Source organism: Urocitellus parryii, chromosome 1 (genome assembly GCF_045843805.1).
Source record: "Urocitellus parryii isolate mUroPar1 chromosome 1, mUroPar1.hap1, whole genome shotgun sequence".
Classification (NCBI taxonomy): Eukaryota; Metazoa; Chordata; class Mammalia; order Rodentia; family Sciuridae; genus Urocitellus; species Urocitellus parryii.
The window spans coordinates 191,313,014-191,333,161 of NC_135531.1; the positions used below are offsets into that span (position 1 = coordinate 191,313,014).

A 20,148-nucleotide genomic window follows, 5' to 3' on the forward strand; every position below is an offset into this window, starting at 1 on the left:
TTTTGTCACAGTAATGAAAAGCTAAATAACACACAGGGTAAATAAGGTATTTAATTAAAAATGGGTCAAGGAAATTCATATTTATACAACTGATAGGAAACCAGGAATGATTCAGGAGTGAAGTGGAAGGTGCTGAGAGGTGTTCTTAAGTGGGTCTAGTCCACCAGCACAGGAGTGTGGACTGTCCCCCTTTCTCCACAGAAAAGCCCTCTTCACCATGGCTGATTTTAGGACTGTCAGCAAAAGAGTCTCTGCAAAAGAGTCCAATGTAGATAAACTTCCTATTTTTGTGTCACCCTGTTTACTTGGCCTCTGGCTGAAAAGATACCAGCACTCCAGGTGCTGGACACCCCCTTACTAGTTTTTCACAAACATATCCAGTATAGTACTTTGTAGAAATGTGCAAACAAGGCCTCTGGCCTTGAGCTGGGCTTCACAGAGATGTCTACATTTTTAAGATAAGTTATACATCGGCTCCATGGTAACAGCTGGCAGGGGGAGGAAAGAAAGGGGAGAAGAAGCTCTCCCCTTCTCAGGTGTTGTCCTTGAAGAGTTAACTTGCCCAGAACAATGAAAGAAAAAGCTGCTTTTATGTGAACTTCTGCAGACTGTGAACTTCTGAGCCCCTCCCCTTACATGTTGGGTATAAAATTCTGAAACTCCCTGAACTCAGGGTTCAGGGGATTAATTGATTATAGCAAAAGCTGTGCCCCCTGAACCTGGCTGCAGCCAAATAAAACTGTTTCCTGCTATCTTCGGTGCCTTGCCTCTTTTTTCCCTACAACAGGAATAGTAGGGATGGCTCTCTAAACTAAGAAACCATAAATGAGGCCAAAATAAAAGCAAAGAAAGTTTATTCAGATGCAGAATAGATCTGAAAACTGGCAAACACTGGCTCAGTTTTGAAATTGGGTGAGGGCCCCATAAATAACCAAAAGAGCAATCTTTAAGGAAGATAAGTAGGATTGTGGTTAAGTACAGTAGTTGGGAACTGCTGTCAACCAGGGTGGTTATGAATTTTGTAAATTCATTGGAATGACCAAGTTATTTGACCAATATTTTTAGGTATTAAAAATTTCTTACCTCTGGCAGTCAGTTCCTGATATGATGTTTGTATGGCAACTTAATCATGTCAGAAACATCTCTAAGGTTTAGACAAGGATTTCTGCTCTCCTTTTGACCATCCTGCTGCCATTTTACTTTTTAGTGTTATGAACATATTGTAATGAGGGGCACCCTACAGATTTATTGAATTGAGTAAGTCAAGGCAAATACAAGGTCAGGAGCTGAGCATAGAGATGGATCAGGAAGTGCTGGAGGCTTTAGCAGAGAGAAGTGAAACCATGAAAGAGTTGTCCTTAGAACAGGGAAAAGAACATCATGTGACTGCCAGCAGCATTAAGACCATGGTCCACCACACTAGTGAGGGAGAAGCCCCTGTACCCTCTTTGCAAAGTTGAAGCATAGCTCTTTCCTTTACTTTCTTTTTCTTTTCTTTTCTCCTTCCTGCTTTCCTTCCTTCCTTCCTTTTGTGATTGGGATGGAACCCAGGAGTGCTCTACCACTGAACTGCATCTCCAGCACTTTTACAATTTTGAGACAGGGTTTCACTAAGTTACCCAGGATGGCTTTGAGCGTGTGGCCCTCCTGCATATCAGAGTCCCTCACTGTAGTTTTAAGTTTGAAAAGAGTCTGAATGTATTCATCCTCAGAGTTCAGTCACAGAAACCAGAGAGGAATCCAGGAAATCAGTTAGGATGCTTAGCAGGAAGGTAATAAACTTTGACTTGGAGAATGGGTGGATTTTTGTTAAAACTGGGGTTTTCAAAAAAACAGGTACAGAAATGGGCCTAGGAGAAGGTTCTGGACATCAAGAAGAGAATTTGTTAGTCCGTTCAGAGGCAAAGACACACTAAGAGGCTGCTGAGCACCAAACTCAGACTCCCACACGTCCAGTTGTTTTAGATAAAAGCCCAAAGAAGCTTGCGTCCAGCCATTTGAGATAGGCTTACTTGCATTCCCCATGTAACTGTACCCAGATCTATTAGCCATAGATAAGATAAACTTAGGGTCTTCAGAAGACCAAAAATCATTGCTACCTTTCAGAAATCTCTGACCCAGTGCTGCCCCACTGTGCTTATGAGCTGAGGTCACCTGGACTCTCCCCAGGATTCCATCTACCTCTTTCCCTGGCAAGGGGTGCCCTGCACCATGATCTCTGAAAGGTTTCATGCTATGAAGAACTTTTTTTTTTCTTTTTTAAAATTTATAGCATTGTAATTATATGTAATATTTGGGTTCATTTTGACAACATAATACATGCAAGGAATTTGATTTCAATCCAATTCCCCCATCTTTTCCTTCCCCTTTCTTCCTCTTTTATTCTATTGATCTTCCTTTCACTCCTTTTTATTTATTTTTGACGGGTATTTTCCACATAGAGGTGACATGCCCTTTGGCACATTTTTATATGTACAAAACATGATTTTATTAAGTTTATTACATATTTCTTCCCCTTTCCTGCTTTCCCCCCCTCTTATTCTCCTTCTATGCCACTGATCTTCCCTCTCTCTTCTCCCACCGCCTTCTTTCCCTTGTTTTGGTCTAGTGTCCACATACAAAAGTAAACATTCAACTCATGATTTTCCAAATCTGGCTCATTTCACTTAACATGATGTTATGGTTTAGATATTAGGTGTTCCCCCAAAGCTCGTGTGTGTGACAGTGCAAGAACACTCAGAGGTGGAATGACTGGGTTATGACAGTCTTGATCCAATCAGTGAATTAATCCCTTGATGGTGATTAATTGAAATTGAAAATGGAAAATGAAGTTGGGGAGGTTGTGGCTGGAGGAGGTGAGTCATTGGGGGCCTGCCTTTGGGGTTTATTTTTATCTGGTAAGTGGAGTCTCCTCTCTCTCTCTCTCTCTCTCTCTCTCTCTCTCTCTCTCTCTCTCTCTGCCTTCTGATCATCATGTGAGCCTCTTCCCTCCACCACACTCTTCCACCATGATGTTCAGTCTCATCTGGAGCCCTGAAGAATGGAGCCTGCTGTCTATCCACTGAGACCTCTGAAACTGTGAGCTCCCAAATTAAACTTTCCTCCTCTAAAATTGTTCTTGTTTGGTGTTCAGTCACAGCAGTAAAAGCTGACTAAAGCATGATTTTCTCCATTTCCTTTCATTTACCTGCAAATGCCATAATTTCATTTTTCTTTCGGACTGAGTAAAACTCCATTGTGAATATAATCCCCAACTACTTGATCCATTCATCTATTGATGAACATCTGGGTCGATTCCATAATTTGACCATTGTGAATTGTGTTGCTATAAACATTAAAGTGACTGTATTGCTATAGTATGCTGATTTTAGTTCTTTGAGATAAATACCAAGGAGTGAACTAGCTGGGTCATATGGTGGTTCCATTCCCAGCTTTTTGAGGAATCTCCACACTGCTTTCCAGAATAGCTATATTAATTTGTAGTCCCATCAGCAATATATGGGTGTACCTTTTCCCTACATCCTCACCAACATTTATTATTATTCATGCTCTTGATAATTGCTATTCTGACTGGTGTGAAATAAAATCTTAGGGTAGTTTTGATTTTATTTCTCTAATTGCTAGATGTGTTGAAAATGTTTTTCATGTATTTGTTGGGCATTTGCATTTCTTCTTTAGAAATATTTTTGTTTAATTCCTTTGCCCATTTATTAATTGGATTATTTGTTTTGTATTGAGTTTTTTGAGTTCTTTATATGTTGTGAAGGAGTAGTTGGCAAAGATTTTCTCCCATTCCATAGGCTTTCTCTATATTCTGTTGTTTCCTTTGGTGTGCAGAAGTTTTTTGATTTGATGACATCTCATTTATTGATTCTTAGTTTTATTTCTTGAGCTTTAAGAGTCTTGTTGAGGAAGTCGGTGTCCGCCTCTAAAAGATGAGTGTTTTCTTTGAGCAGTTGGAAGGTTTCTGGTCTAATTTCTAGGTCTTTGATCTGTTTGATTTGGCTTTTGTGCAGGGTGAAAGGATCTAATTTCATTTTTCTACATGTACATATCCAGTTTTCCAAGCACCATTTGTATAAAAGGTTTTCTTTTCTCCAACATACATTTTTGGCACCTTTGACAAGAATCAGTTGGCTGAAAATATTTGGGTTTGTCTCTATCTTCTTTTCTATTCTATGGTCTCCATGTCTATTTTTGCTACTGTAGCTCAGTTTCAAAAACTGGAGTTTTGAGATGAGACTAGATTCCCGACTTCCTCAATTTCCTTCTTGGTTCTTGTCTTGCAAATTTTGAAGAATCAAATCCATGGACAATCACAGAAGTGAAGAATAAACAGGGCAGGTTTATTTAAGGGAGAAGAGAGAACTCCCACCATGCATGAGGAGTCCTGATAGTAGGAAAAAAAACAAAAACATTTTGGTGTTGCCAGCCTAGAAACTTACCTATGGTTCTGGGCAGAGTGTGGAGCAACAGGTATGTAAAATAGTAGTGTCTTCCTTTCCATCTGGGTCACCCCCACCTTCCTTTCTAAAACTTCCATCCGGGTCACCCCCACCTTCCATTTCTCACCTTTGGGATAAAGGAGTTGGCTGGAGGTATTTCCACAGGTAAGCCTCAAGGTTTTTTACATTTGAAAGAGGACTTGATGGTTCTCTTTAGTATCTGCTGGTTAGCTTCCAAGTATTATTTGAGACCAGGTATTGTGATGCCTCCAGCATCACTTTTCTTGTTCAGAGTTGTTTTAGCTATTCTAGGTCTCTCATTCTTCCAAATGAATTTAAGGACTGATTTTTCTAGTTCTGTGAATTAATGTCATTGACATTGCGATAGGTATTGCATTGAATGTGTTCATTGCTTTTAGTTAGTATGGCCATTTTGATAATATTAATTCTGTCCATTCAGGAACATGGGAAGTCTTTTCATCTTCTGAAGACATCTCTAATTTCTTTCTTCAGTGTTCTGTAGTTCTGATTGTAGAGTTCTTTCACGTCCTTTGTTAGATTAATTCCCAGGTCTTTCTTTCTTTCTTTCTTTCTTTCTTTCTTTCTTTCTTTCTTTCTTTCTTCCTTTCTTTTAAGGTTATTATGAAGGTTTTTCTTATTTGTTTCTCAACTGAATTGGAGTGCAGAAAAGCTATTGATTTATGAATGTTGATTTTGTGTCCTATTACTTTGCTAAATTCATTTATCAGCTCTAGAAGTCTTCTAGTGGATTTTTTTTTTGGATCTTCTAGATATAGGATCATGTTAGCAAATAGAAATAGTTTGAGTATTTATTTTTCCAGTTTACATCCCTTCAATTTCCTTTGTTGCCTGATTGATCTGGATAGAGTTTCAAGAACTATATTGAACATAAGTGGTGAAAATGAACATCCTTGTCTTGTTCCTGATTTTAGAGGAAAATCTTCCAGTTTTTCTCTGTTCTGTATGATGATTGCTTTGGATTTGTCATATATAGCCTTTACAATGTTGAGGTAAATTCCTTATGAAGGACTTTTCTTTCCTGGCAATCCTGTCAAAACACCACCCAAATAGCTCTTGTGTGCTGCTGCCACCTTGTGGTCAACTTTGTATCTGTTCAGTGCAGAAATCCCTTAGTACATAAAACTCCATGAACAGTCCTTGTGAAAACCAATTCACCACAGTGCAAGGGTTTATTATGAGATCTCTTCTATTCTATTCTATTTATATGACTATGCTAGTTATTAACACATTGTTTTGATTACTGTAGCTTTGTAGTAAGTTTTGAAATTGGGAAATATTACTCCTCCATCTTTACCTTTTTCAAGATTGGTATGGCTATTCAGAGTCTCTTGATATTCCAGATAAACTTTAGAATGCTATTGTATATTTCTGGAAAAAAAAAAAGTGAGGTTTTATAGGCGATTTAGATTTATATTTGAAGGTGAGGATCAAAGTGTTTGGTTATCAGTTTGACTTTCTACATGTATTTGTAAACATCTATAGATACATGAAATGTCCATACAAATATCAGGGTGCAATTTTTTATGCTGCCAAAAATAAATAAAGAAAAAGAATACAGTATTTAACAGGTATTGAATTGAATCTGTGGATTGCTTTGAATGATATCTTAGTCCATTTTGTGCCCTATAACAGAATACTAAAGAGTCAATGGTTTGTAATGAACAGACATCTATTAATTTATGGTTCTGGAGGCTGGAAAGTCCAAGATGTAGAGGCAGCATCTGGTGAGAGCCCAATTTCTTCATCATTCCATGGCAGAAAGTAGAAGGGTAAGAACAAGTATGTGTGCATGCATGTGCGCTAGATGGGAGAGGGAGAAGAAAAAAAAAGAAGAGGTTGTTACCCTTTCATAATGGGCACATACCCAGATTGATGACATTAATCTGTTCATGAGGCTGGTTCTAATGGCTAATCTTCTTTTTTTTTTTTTAAGAGAGAGTGAGAGAGGGAGAATTTTATTATTTATTTCTTTGTATGTGGTGCTGGGGATCGAAACGCGCTACCACTTGAGCCACATCCCCAGCTCAAAAACCTTATGGCAGCGGTGGGATTCGAACCCACGCCCCCGAAGAGACTGGAGCCTTAATCCAGCGCCTTAGACCGCTCGGCCACGCTACCTGCTGGCTGGCTAGACTCTTCTTAATGGTCTCACCTTTCAATACTGTTACAATGACAATACAATTTCAACATGTTTTGGGAAGGGGATATTCAAAACATAGTAAGTGGTATTATCACTTCAACAATAAGTTATTTTATTTTAGTAGTGCTGGGAAATGAACCCAGGGCTTCAAACATGCTAAGCAAGCTCTCTACCACTGAGATATATGCCCATCCTATAACTGATTTTTGTGCATTGATTTTATATTCTGCAACTTTGCAGAACTCATTTATTACCTCTAAAAGCTCTTTTTGGATTGTAAGCTTTTTTCCTTTTTATTTTTTGGTGGGATTGGTGTTGAAATCCTGGGTCCTGAGCTTGCGCGGCCATCACTCTACTGCTGAGCTACAGCCCCAGCTCAACAATTTTTATGTTTTCTATCCACAAGACTATGTAATCTTCAAACAGATAATTTTATTTCCACTTCCTTTGTGTTGCCAATTTTCTCTAACTGCGACTTCCAGCACTGTGTTGAACAGAAGTGGCCAAAGCAGGTGGTTAAAATTTCATGGATTTTATTATCAAAGGACTTTGAGGACTGGAGATGTGGCTCAAGCGGTAGCGTGCTCGCCTGGCATGTGTGCCGCCCAGGTTCGAATCTCAGCACCACATACAAACAAAGATGTTGTGCCCACCGAAAACTAAAAAGTAAATACTAAAAGATTCTCTTATCTCTCAAGATGTTGAGTTGCGGTAAATGTTTATATTGTGTCAATTGAGAGGATCATGTAATGCTTTTCTATTAATGTGATAAATTACAGCAATTGATTTTCATGTTGAGCCACCCATGTATTTGTAGAATAAATCCTACTTATTCGTGAGTTTAAGCCTTTTAATATTCTCCTGAACTCAGTTTGCTGATGCTTTGTTGAAGAATTTTGCCTCTATATTGATGTGTTTTTGTCTGGCTTCAGTATTAGCTTAATGATGGCCTCTTGGAATAGTTAGGAAGTGTTCCCTCCCCTTTGATTATTTAAAAGAGTTTCAGAAATATTAGAATTAGTTACTCTTTAAATGTATGGAAGAATTCACGGGGAAAGTCATCTGGTGCTGGAATTCTCTTTCTTGGAAGGTGTTTGATTACTGAATCAATCTCTGTGTCATAAACTATTCAGTTTTGGGGTTTTTTTTTTTGTTTTTTTTTTAAGAGAGAGAGAGAGAATTTTTAATATTTATTTTATGGTTTTCAGCGGACACAACATCTTTGTTTGTATGTGGTGCTGAGGATCGAACCTGGGCCGCACGCATGCCAGGCGAGCGCGCTACCGCTTGAGCCACATCCCCAGCCCCAAAGTTCATGTGGGTTTAAAAATGTGTCCATTCCATCTAGATTATCTAGTTTGTTAATGAACAATTGTTCAGAGCACAATATCTTAAAATCTGTTTTATTTCTATAAGGTTAATAGTAACTTTCCTTCCCTACCTTTTTCTTTTAGTGCTTTTACATGTTAAGCACATACCTAAGCACATACTTAGGTATTTGTATCTTCTCTTTTCCCCCCCTTTATTAGTATAGCTCAAGGTTTGTCAATTTTTTTTTCTTTTTAAACATCAACTTTTGGTTTTGATTCTGTTTTCCTTCCCCCCCTCTTCGTCCCCCCCCCCCTCTCTTTTCTTGCTAGTACTAGGACTTGAACCCAGGACACTCTACCACTGAGCTACATTCCTATTTTTAAAATTTATTTTTGAGACAGTGCCTTGCTAAGTTGCCCAGGCTGACCTTTAACTGGCAGCCTCAGCCTCTCAAGTAGCTGAGATTATATGTGTGCACTGTTAACCCATCTTCTCATTGTTTTTTATTCTCTATTTCATTTATATTCATTTTTATCTTTATAATTGCCTTTATTCTGCTAGTTTTGGGTAAAATTTTCTCTTTCTTTCCTACTTTCTTAAATATAAAATTAGATTATTCATTTGTAATGCTTCTACTTTTCTAATGTTGGTATTTATAGCTATAAGTTTCCCTCTGAACTCTGCCTTCACTAGATCCAAAAGTTTTGGCATAGTGTCTTTTCATTTTATTAATCTCTTAGTATTTTTAAATTTTCCCTTGGGATGTTTCTGAACTGTTGGTTAAAGGTATAGTATTTAATTTCCATATATTAGTGAATTTTTCAGTTTTTCTTTTGTTATTGATTTCCAGATTCATTAACATTGTGGTTGAAGAAGATACTTGTAATCTTTTAAAATTTCATTAAGACTTGTTTTATGGCCTAACACGTTATTTATCCTTGACAATGTTCCATGTGTACTTAGGAGAGTGCGTGTTCTGATATTGCTGACTGCAGTGTTCTTTGGTCATGGTCTGAACTAATCAATACAAATAATAAGTTATAGATTTAAAAACTATAGATTAATAAAATAGCGAGTATAGCCATAATGACTTCATCTTTATGGTTCCCAGGTGAAACTGTTATATAAGATGTTTATTTTTAAAAGTATTAAAAAATTGCTTTTCTATGCTTCATACATTTGCAAATGTACTCGAACCCAGGATGTACAACCACAACTGTGCCCAAACCCAGGATGTGATTGTCTGACCCTGCTCTGCTAACTGCTTTTTTTAGTTCCTTGTATCCTGCTCGCTTGCAATTCTCAGATTCCATAGAATGTGGTTTTCTTCCTTAAATATCAGGACCACAGACAACCTGGTGCGCTTGTATCAGAAGGGCATTTGGGCATGGCAGATGCGTCTCTGGCCAGGAAAATATAGGTAAAATAAAATTCTTTGATTTGTTCCAAATTAGGACTTGGTGTGTTTTCTGAGCAGTCGCGCATAATACTTTATGTCTGTCAGTTTGTTATATTTTGGGATATGAGGTATTGCCTGAAAAGCTAACGTGTCAGTTGATGCAGAAATGTTCAGACGTAAAATGATTAGATTATGAGAGCTGTAATCTCATCAGTGAATTAATCCACTTAATGGATTAATAGCTTCGATGGACTACTGGGTGATAACTATAGGCAGGTGGGGTATGGCTGGAGGAAGATTATATTTTGTCCCTGTCTCTCCTCTCTCTTTCTCTTTCTCCATCTAACTGCCATGAGCTGAGAAGCTTTCCTCTGCCTTGATGTTCTGCCTAATCTTGGACTCAGAGCAGTGGAGTCAGCTGACCATTGACTGAATCTCTGAAACTGTGAGCTCAAAATAAACTTTTACTCCTCTAAGTTGTTCTTGTCAGGTATTTTGGTCACAGCAACAAAAAGCTGACAGGTATGTTGGTTTATGGTGGTATTCAAGTCCTCTGTCCCCTTACTGAACTTCCCTCCAGATGTTCTGTATCTTTTGTTGAACATGGTGCATTAAAACTTTCAACTGTTATTTTATGACTGTCTACTCCGATCATTTCTATGTTGGCTTCCTAGGGCTTTGTGTTTTAGTGCTGTGCTTAGAAAATGAATCACGCTTTCCTCTTTTCTCACTCTGCAGACCTCTGTGACCTTGAAAGATGTGTGGATATCACCAGCAAGCAAGCAATTCTGCAACAGCAAACACCACCTGGGTATCCTCTCATTCAATCCACTTCTGTTCTAATGCTGTCTGTTGATAATGTCAAGTCCCACAGATGGAAGGCTCAGTCCCCAAGACTGCCCTTCTATCTTCACCTGCTCATGATAAGCCCCAGATTATTTCACCTTGCTTTGTGACCAAGCAGCTGTAAACCAGGGCTTCCACAGCTCCCTCCTTGGGCCCAGTAAATCTGCTAGAACAGCTCACCGAACTCAGGGAAACACATATTTACATTTGCCAGTTTATTACAGAGAATCTTATAGATGAAGAGATGTATCCTATGATGAGGGGTGGGGGAAGAGGCACCAGTTTCCAAGAATATCCATGTGTCCCTCTATCAGGAAATCTTTCTGAACCCTATTCTTTTAAGTATTTATGAAGTCTTCATTGCATAGGCATGATTTTGTTAGATAGGAGATGGGGAAGGAATAAAAAGAAAAGATGGGAGAGAGGGTAACACTCCTAGACCTTCAGCCCACCTAACACTGTGTCTGAAGCCCCTTTCTGTAAGGAGGAAACTGGGTCATCTTAAAGTTAAAGGGAGGAAGCTAGATGACCACAGGAAAATGCAAGTCTCTAAAGGGAAAGTCCCTGATCTTCAGCACACACAGTAGCCTGAGAGACTGACCTGAAGTTAAATTGTTACTAGTTAACTTACTAGCCATTGCTGTTTGCCACACCTCCATGCATTTTCAGGGGGGAAAAGAGACATACACTTAGGCAGTAGAGAAAAAATTATGTCAAATTCAGCTGTCATTAAAGGTACCAATCAATTTTAGATCTACCTAGGGAAGAAGGATGAGAACTAGTAGAATCCAGTAAAATCAAGCTCTTCTGTGTAGGTGGGTCCTTAAGCTACGTTGCTGTCCAGCCTACTCTGCTGTCATAGAGTGAATGTTCACTTTCAAGAAACCTTCACCTTGCTGGCCAACCTGTTGGTTCTCACTCAATTCTTTGTTTGGGATACCAAGAACCTGGACTTGGGATTCCCTGGGGATCCCTGTCCATGCACCCATAACAATTTAACCAAAAATGTGATTGGACAAAAAGGGGTCTCTTGCTAATTGACTGAGACGTGAAACCCAGCAAGACCTGTCTTCTTCACCTTCTGCTTGGCCTTTCCAGGCAGTAGTCCTCCCTGCAGGGTATGGGTAGGAGCCCTCTGGAATAAGGAGAGTCTCATGACATACTTCTGGACAAGAGCAGGTCAAAGAATTTCATTATGGCCCACTCCCAGGCAGAAAGATGAAGTAATATTAGAGTTTCTATGACCCACTGTGGCCTGACTTGGGGAGGAAGTTGTGAATCAGCAACCATGGATGAAAACTGAAAAATGTATCAAAAAATCACAGGTACATCAATGCTCATAATGGCTCTCATGCCCTAATTCTTGTGCATATATATTTATAATTGTTATGGTTTCTTGATGAATTTGTTCTTTTATCAATATATAATATCCTTTTTGTCTCTTATAGAAATTTTTTACTTTAAGTCTCTATTTTTTTATGTTAACGTAAATAGCTCAACTCTGTTTTCAGTGAATATTTGCATGGAATATCTTTTTCCATTTTCTTCCTTTCAACTTATTTGTGTCTTCTAATATAAAATAGGTTTCTTGCAGTTGGATAGTGCTATTTTTAATCCATTTTGCCGATCTCTATCTTTTGATCAGAGTTTATTTACATTTCAAGTAGTCACTGATATGGAAGAACTTGCTTTTGTCATTTGCCATTTGCTTTCTGTATGTGTATACTTTCCTTTTAATCTCTTCTTTCCTCCATTATTGCCTTCTTTCATGTTTAGTTGACTATTTTTGCACTTTAGATTTTCTTCTCCTTTTATAAGTCTTTTTATATATATTTTAATGTATTTATTTTTGGTTAATATGGGAATTACTTTTAACTTTCTAAAATTCATAACAATCTAGTTTGAACTGATATTATTTTACTTTCAATACTTTCCCCCACCCTGCTCCATTATGTCTGTTTTGGTCTGTTTGGGCAGTGTTGGAGATCTAATATCAGGCATGATAGTCTCGTGCTGTACAATTGAGTCACTTTCCTAGTACCTTGTTATATTTTTGTCTACATAAACCATATCTTTATATACTGTATGATCAATAACATGAATTTATATTTAAGACAGTTGTTTTTAAGTCTTTTTGTATTAAGTCCAATATCTAGGTTTCCTTAGGGATGGATTCTGTTAATTTTTTTGTTGTTATTGCTTTGAACAGACTATACTGTTCATATTATGCTCTGTGCTTTTTTCTTTAATTGCCCATTTAGATACTATAATGTGGGAACCCTAAAAATCAGATTCCTCCCCTCTTTGCTAGGATTCCTTCCTTTCTTTCTCCCTTCCCTTCTCTTCCCTTCCCTTTTCTTTCTTTCTTTCTTTCTTTCTTTCTTTCTTTCTTTCTTTCTTTCTTTCTTTCTTTCTTTCTTTCTTTCTTTCTTTCTCTTTCTCTCTTTCTTTCCTCTCAGTCTCTCTCCTCTCTCCCTCTCTCTCCCACCCCTTTCTCTTTCTTTCTTTTGGTTCTGGGCATTAAACTCACAGGAAAATTACCACTGAGTTACATCCTCATCCCTTTACAAAAATTTTAAATTTTGATACATGGTCTCACTAAGTTGCCCAGGATGCTTCAAGTTGGAATCCTCCTGCTCAGCAGTCCTGAATAGCCAGGTTTAAAGGCATGCACCACTATGTCTGACTGCTCAGAGAGTTTTCCAGACAATTTCTGCCGGGTTTTTTTCTTTCTTTCTTTCTTTCTTTCTTTTCTTTTTCTTTTCTTTCTTTCTTTTTTTCTTTTTTTTTTTTTTGTGTATGTGAGTTCAAAAAAATCTCTGTTCTTATAGCTTGTTTTCAGCTAGTGTTATGAGAGAGACTTTCTTGAATGTCAGGAGCTGAAGGAGGGGGTGGGTATCTTCTATAACAGCAAGACACAGCAAAGCTTTCTGCCTGGGCATTAGAAGCAGAACACCATGTCCAAATGACCAAAGCTGGTGGCCAGAAATAACCTAGAGGCATCTTATCCACCAAGCTCTTTGCAGATCCTTAGTAGGGGCCCATGTAGGTCGGGGGTCCTAAAGCTTCTGTTTCATTAGGCTACCTAAGAAATTCTTTTCTGCCTATACCCTTTATAATTGCAAATACTTTCCCCCACCCCAGAAAGCATTCATATATATTAGGCATGTTTTAAAATATAAAGTAAAAGTAAAAAATATAAAGTTAGAGGTGAAGGTTGGGCAAGGTGGCACATACCTGTAATTCCAGAGGCTGGAGGGTAAGGCAAAAAAGATCAAAGGTTCAAAGCCAGCCTCAGCAAAAGTGAGGGGCTAAGCAACTCAGTGAGATCCTGTCTCTAGATAAATAGAAAATAGGGCTGGGGATGTGGCTCAGTGGTTGAGTGCTCCTAAATTCAATCCCTGGTACCCACCCTCCCCAAAATTCATGATTAAATAATTGCCAAGACGGTTTATGTACAGTTTTAATTCTACTTTGTTAATTGCCAACTGGGGACAGATTTTGCCAGTCAGAGGACAGGTCATTCAGAAGCTTTCTGGTACCAGAAAGTACCTGATTTGGCTCATAGAAAATCTGGCTGAGCCTGGAACTGGAGCCAGGAGAGAAGGAGCCACCCAGGCCCCATGAAGGAGGTCAAATTCTTGGATGGCTCTTGATCCCAAGGATCCACTTTTGGGAGGTTCCAAATAGGCCATGTCCTTTCAGATAAGATATTTTGCCTTTTATATTTATTGTGTAAAACAAAATCATCACCAAATTCAGAAACTTAAACAATAGCACTTCTTATTTAGAGTTTCTCTGAGTTAGGTATTGTGGGAAGCCATTCTAACACGTGATCGGGTGCCTCCCGTTAAGGACCTGAGGCACTTTGACTAAGTCGAAGTTTTTCCCGACCCTTTCCTGATGAGAGAGCCCATCCGTGTGGGGGTGTGCCTGACCACTGACCCCGGGGACCCAATCACTGACCCTGACCTTGGAGTGCAGCCCCCCCTCAACCTTCATTGGAGGGAATTCTCCCCTGAATCTCTTGTTCCCTAATAAAAGGCTAGTCCCCGGCGTGCTCGCTCTCTCTCTCTCCTGCTAGCCCTGAGTAATCCTTGCTGCCCTGCTGGGCGGCTAGAGGAGCAAACCAGAGAGGTGAGCCGTCTCGGACCTAGCAATAGAAATAAGGTAACTGAGTCTTGTGTTTTTATTTCGATCTTGTCTAACTAACTTTATGCCTAGAACCTCATTAATGAAACCACTGCGAAGGTCGCGTGGTAGAAGGTATCTGGGTGTGGTTTTGGGGGTAGGGGATGCCCCTCCAGAGCCAGGTATCTTTGCAGCCCAGCCCTGCTCTGCTTGTATGTATTGTCTGAGATGTACATTTTACTCTCTGGAAGCCTATTTCTAGTAGGGCCTTTCCACAGACACAAAAGCTAAGGAAGTTGTTTCTCTGTCAGTTAAGTCTTGAGTATTCTAAGTGCCATCAAATAGTCCCAACTCAAAGAACTCCTGACCAGGACACCAATTCTATCTGAGTTGTTCCAAGGCAGTGCCTGAGCCAAGGCCTGTCCAGAGAACTGGGGGAGGCATGCTGTAGTGTGCCCCAGGAGCCTAAGCAGAAGCTCTTTCCTCTGTGTCTTGCTCCTCAAGTGTGCCTAGCGCTTGACCGCTCTCCATCTTTAATGCCAACAACTCTGTCTCACAGACCAGTGTTCTGGGCAGAGGCTGAAAACCAGCCTCAGAAGACTACCTGGCCACCCGAGCAGGTCACATGGGTTGAATATTCTCCTTTCCTCCTATCTCTGCTATTCACCAGGCCTTTCACCGGCTCCCTCACCCCTGCCCCCCACCACGAATTCACCTGGGTGGAACCAGCCCACTTCCAACCCCTATTTCAAAGGTTCACAAGGGCAACTGCTTCCTAACCAGATGGTGCCCTGCCCTCTAACCCTCTAGCTCTCAGTTCCACACGTTGGATGTGTAGTCCCTGCGGGTGACCATGTTGAGAGGAGACACAGGGTAAAAGCCACTGAGTAAATTCTGTCCAGTGCACACCCAACCTTCCTAAACAGGAACAAGGCTGGCAATTTGAACATTCCTATAGTCTCCTCTGTCCTCCTGGCCAGAACCCAGAGGCAGCCTCTTAGGGTCATGGAGATGCTACACAGGATGTAGGCTTATTTACTGCTCTCTTGCGCAAACAACTTCTCTAGTTGTGAATCAAAACCCACAGAAACTGCTGATACAAGTTGGAGACTAGCCTTGGCAACTTTAGCTAGACCCTGTCTCAAAATTGAAAAAAAAAAAAAAAAAAGAAAGAAAGGTGGAATGGTGATATAGCTCAGTGGTAGAGAGCCCCCATATTCAGTCTCCAGGAATTATAGAGTGTGAATAAAATGATCAATTAATCATTTATTCCTAGAGTTCTAGACCTCTCCTGCTGTTGCTGCAGTGAAGAGCAAAAATATTCTGCAATTAGCACATTCTAGCTTTGATATAAATTTCAGCAGCCAGGACCTCCACGTTGAACCTGCTGGCCTGCAGGTGATCAGTCCGGAGCAAGTTATCCATGGTCTTAAAATCCTTTGTATTTGCCCCTCCATTTCTGTGAGCTCTGTCCTTCTTTGGGTGTACTGGTTCATGTCCTCTAAGTGAGCTCCTGGCTTCCCCCACTTTTCCTCATCTAGAAAACACTGTGCTTTCTAGTCTAAAAGACCATAAGTTTTAAATCTTTCTCTTACCCCAAACACTGTGTCCTCAATTCCATATGTGAACCAAAAATATTCATTTTAGAACCCCAGAACTCAGTTTCTTAAATAAAAAAGAGACTTGAGCCTTTTTACAAAACTGCATGTATTATGGCTGGGGATGTGGCTCAAGTGGTAGCGCGCTCGCCTGGCATGCGTGCGGCCCGGGTTCGATCCTCAGCACCACATACCAACAAAGATGTTGTGTCCGCCGATAACTAAGGAAAAAATAAATAAATGTTAAAATTCTCTCTCTCTCTGTCCCCCTCTCTCTCACTCTCTCTTTTAAAAAAAAAACTGCATGTATTAAAAAAGGTAAGACTTGGAAAAAGTGTAGAAATAGTTGATGTTTAAAAAAAGTATGTGGGAGTTGGAGGAGGAAAGGAAAAGAAGCAGTTGAGAAGGGGGAGGGATTAACATATATTTTCTTCTTCCAGCAAATGGTGAAGCCATTCTAGAAATGTATTCATGTGTGTCAAGGGGACACTTAGTCCTGGGGACTTTATTATTATTATTATTATTATTATTATTATTATTATTGCAATGCACCCTCAATTAAAAGCATTTTTCAGACACAAAATGCCCCAAACATCTAAATATGTCTTTTTGAAGTGGGGAGAAGACAAATATAATTTAATGATAATTTTGTGTGAAAAAAAACAGGCACTAATGGCGAGAGCTGTGCACATGGTTAGTGTTAATTATAAGTTTTCTGAAGTCTGATTATTCCAGCGCAACCTCAATCCCCCTCCATTCAAATAGCTTTTGGTCACTTCCTCTTTACCAAGTTTCATATTATGTGAAAAGCAGGAAAATATAGTCACTTGGAGAACAATTCTTCAGCATACTCTTCTACTGCTTACTTATGTGGCACATGATTTGATGGAATGAGTGTGCTTATGGGGTTAAGTTCACCTACACAAAATGGTGAAACAAAGTACCTCATAGTTACAAGGTATCAATGCAGCAGCTCCTTCCTCCCCACCACCTTGGGTTGTATTTCTATATTGTAGGAGTGGGATGGGCTTTGCTCAGCTTCAGGGAGCAAGGTGCCAAATGCTTTTGTCCCAGGTTCAGGGAAGAAAAATGTGAGATCCCATTTTCCAAATGTCAGAACTGGGGAGAGTGTATTAATTTCATGCACGTTTGGGGGTCAGCCAGGCGTCTCACAAAAATTTCTGAATATTGACTGCTTTCACTTTCTATTTCTGTTTTTGTTTCTTTCTTTCTCCCCCCCTCCCCCCAGTGTACTGGGGATTGAACTCAGGACCTCACACATGCTAAGCAAGTGCTCTACACTGAGTTACATTCTGAGTTCTTCTTTTTTTTTTTAAATTAATTTATTTTTTTTAGGTGGTGCTGAGGATCGAACCGGGGTCCTGCCTGTGCTAGGCGAGCACTGTACTGCTGAGCCACAATCCCAGCCCCATTCTGAGTCCTTTTAAAAAATTTTGAGACAGGGTCTCACTGAGTTGACCAGGCTGGCATCAAATTTGTAATCCTTCTGCTTCAGCTGCCTGAAAATCTGGGATTAGAGGCCTGCCATGGCTTGACTGCTTTACTTAAAAGCATCTGTGGGCATGACACATATACATTTGTATCTAGAAATTTGTCTTCTAGATTTTCCAGCTTATTAGAATATAAATTTTTAAAATAGTTTATAATGATCCCCTGGATTTCAGAAATGTCTGTGGTGATATCTTCTTTTTCAACTCTGATCTTGTTGATTTACTTATTTTCCCTCTTTATTTTGGTTAGTTTGTCTAAGAGTTTGTTAATTTTATTTGTCTTTTCAAAGAATCAACTCTTCATTACATTGATCCTTTGTATTATTTTCTTATTCTCAATTTCATTGATTTTGGCTCTGATCTTAATTATTTCCTGTTTTCTGGTTTGGAGATTAGTTTGTTCTTCTTTTTCATAAGCTGATAGAGCCATGTTTTAAATGTAGGCACTTACTGCTCTAAATTTTCCTTGTAAAACTGTTTTCATATTATCCAAGAAATTTTTATATGGTATAGTTCTGTTCTCATTTATTTCTAAGAATTTCAGATTTTTCCCCCTCTCATTTCTTATATGACCCATTCTTCATTTAAAAGAGAATTGTTAGGCTGGATCAGTAGCTCAGTGGCAGAGGGCTTGCCTACCACATGTGAAGCACTGGGTTCCATTCTTAGCACTGCATAAAAATAAACAAATAAAATAAAGGCATTCTGTCCATCTACAGCTACAAAAAAAATTTAAAAAATAAAAGAGTATTGTTAAATCTCTATGTGGTTTCTATTATTTTTCTTACTGTTGATTTATATTTGATTTCATTTTGATCTGATAGGATGCATGAGATTATATTATTTTTTTGCATTTACTAAGACTTGCACTGTGACCTAGAATATGGTCTATTTTGGAAAAGGTTCCATGATCTGCTGAGAAGAAACAAAATACAACTGTTTGGGGATAAAAGTTTTGTAGATGTCTATTAGGTCCATTTGATTTATAGTATTATTTAGGTCAGAAATAGTTTTCTTGATTTTATGTTTGGATGGTAAAGTTTCTAAGCTGGAAAGCTTGAATGTAAAAGATTAGGTATTATTAAGTTCCTCTGTTACACCCAGATTCCTGAGATAGTTAAAACAACGCCCTACTGGCCAATTTAGCCTAGGGCCCTGTGCAATTCCTCACAGGGCCTGAACTAATCAGTTTGAATGTGTAACCCGCTTAGGAATAACCAATCACCCCTGCCTGACCTGTTCCCACCAATGAATGTGCCAATCACATCTCAGAGTTGTTGTTCAATTTCCCCGCGCCTCATGATGATTTGTTCTGATGTATGCAAAGCCCACTGCCCTCTCCAGGAAGTGTACTTAAGCTCTGCTTGACCTCAGCTCAGGGCTCTGGGCTGCTCTCCCTTCTTGAGTAAGCACGGAGCCCCAGCGCGCTGGAATGGATCCCCAATAAATCCCCTTTTGCCAATTGCATGGAGTAAGTCTCTTGTGTGGTCTCTCCCTCCGATGCTCCGCTGGACCCCCCTTACATTATAACTTGAATATTTGTGATAAGGGTGTATTGAAATCACCCAGTATTATTGTATTGGGGTCTATCTGGTAATTTAATGTCAAGAAGTTTGTTTGTTTGTTTTTAAGTGTAATTAGGTTTACTGACATTTGGGGCATATATGTTTACTATTGTTATACATTCTTGTTGGATTGTTCTCTTTACCAGTATGTATTTTTCTTCCTTGTCTCTTCTGATAAATTTTTAATTGAAATCTGCTTTGTCAGAAATGAGACTAGCCACTCATGCTTGTTTTCAGATTCCATTTGTATGGTGTACCAATTTCCATTCTTTACCTTTCAGCCTGTAGGTGTCTTTGCCTATGAGATGAGTCTCTTGCAAACAGCATATAGTTGGATCATGTTTTTAAATCCATTTTGCTAATCTATGTTTTTAAACTGGGGAGTTTAGTCCATTGACTTTCACTGTTATTATGGATATGGTTTGTTGTTTCCTGTCTTTGTGTGTGTGTGTGTGTGTGTGTGCGTGCTAGATTTAATTCTGTCCTGGTTTTCTTTATTTGGCTGGTCTTCTAGTGATCATCTTCTATTTTTGAGCTTTGGAGTTTGTCTTTGTGCAGTATATCTTTGAGTTTTCTTTGTAGTGATGGCTTAGTGGTCATAAATTCTTTTAGTTTATTCTGTCATGGAAAGTTTTTATTTGCTCATCAATTTTGAATGATAGCTTTGCTGAATACAGCAGTCTTGGCTAGCAATTATTTTCTTTTAGAGTTTGAAATATCTCATGTCAGGCCCTCCTTGGTTTTAGGGTCTAAGTTGAGAAATTAGAAGTGAGTCATTAATTTGTCTCTAAATGTAAAATGACATTTTTCTCTCACAGCTTTCAATATTCTTTCATGGTTTTTATGTTATGCATTTTAATTTTGATGTGTCTTGGAGAGGTTCTTTTCTGATCTTGTCTATTTGGAGTCCTATATGCCTCCCATATATGGATGTCTTCCTTATTTCTAATATAACAGGATAAATTGGCTGTTACTATCTTAAGAGTCGATATTCTTAATGCCTTTAGCGCTGTGAATGAATTACTGCTGAGCATTCGGTCCCACAATTTTGTATGAGGACTGAGTCTTAAAAATGACAATTTGTTTACTGGGCAGAGCTGGGGAGCCTGCAAAGCTTCAGACTGCTTTGTTCTTGCACAGCATGTCCTTATAGGACACTA

At 39.1% G+C, this 20,148-nt stretch overlaps 1 non-coding gene across 1 annotated transcript; it reads right to left on the minus strand.

Annotated features, from left to right (window-relative positions):
* Positions 1–6,523: 6,523 nt before the first annotated feature.
* Trnal-aag (transfer RNA leucine (anticodon AAG)) lies at positions 6,524–6,605 on the minus strand. Its single transcript has one exon. It is a non-coding gene; the product is annotated as a tRNA-Leu (tRNA).
* Positions 6,606–20,148: the final 13,543 nt, after the last annotated feature.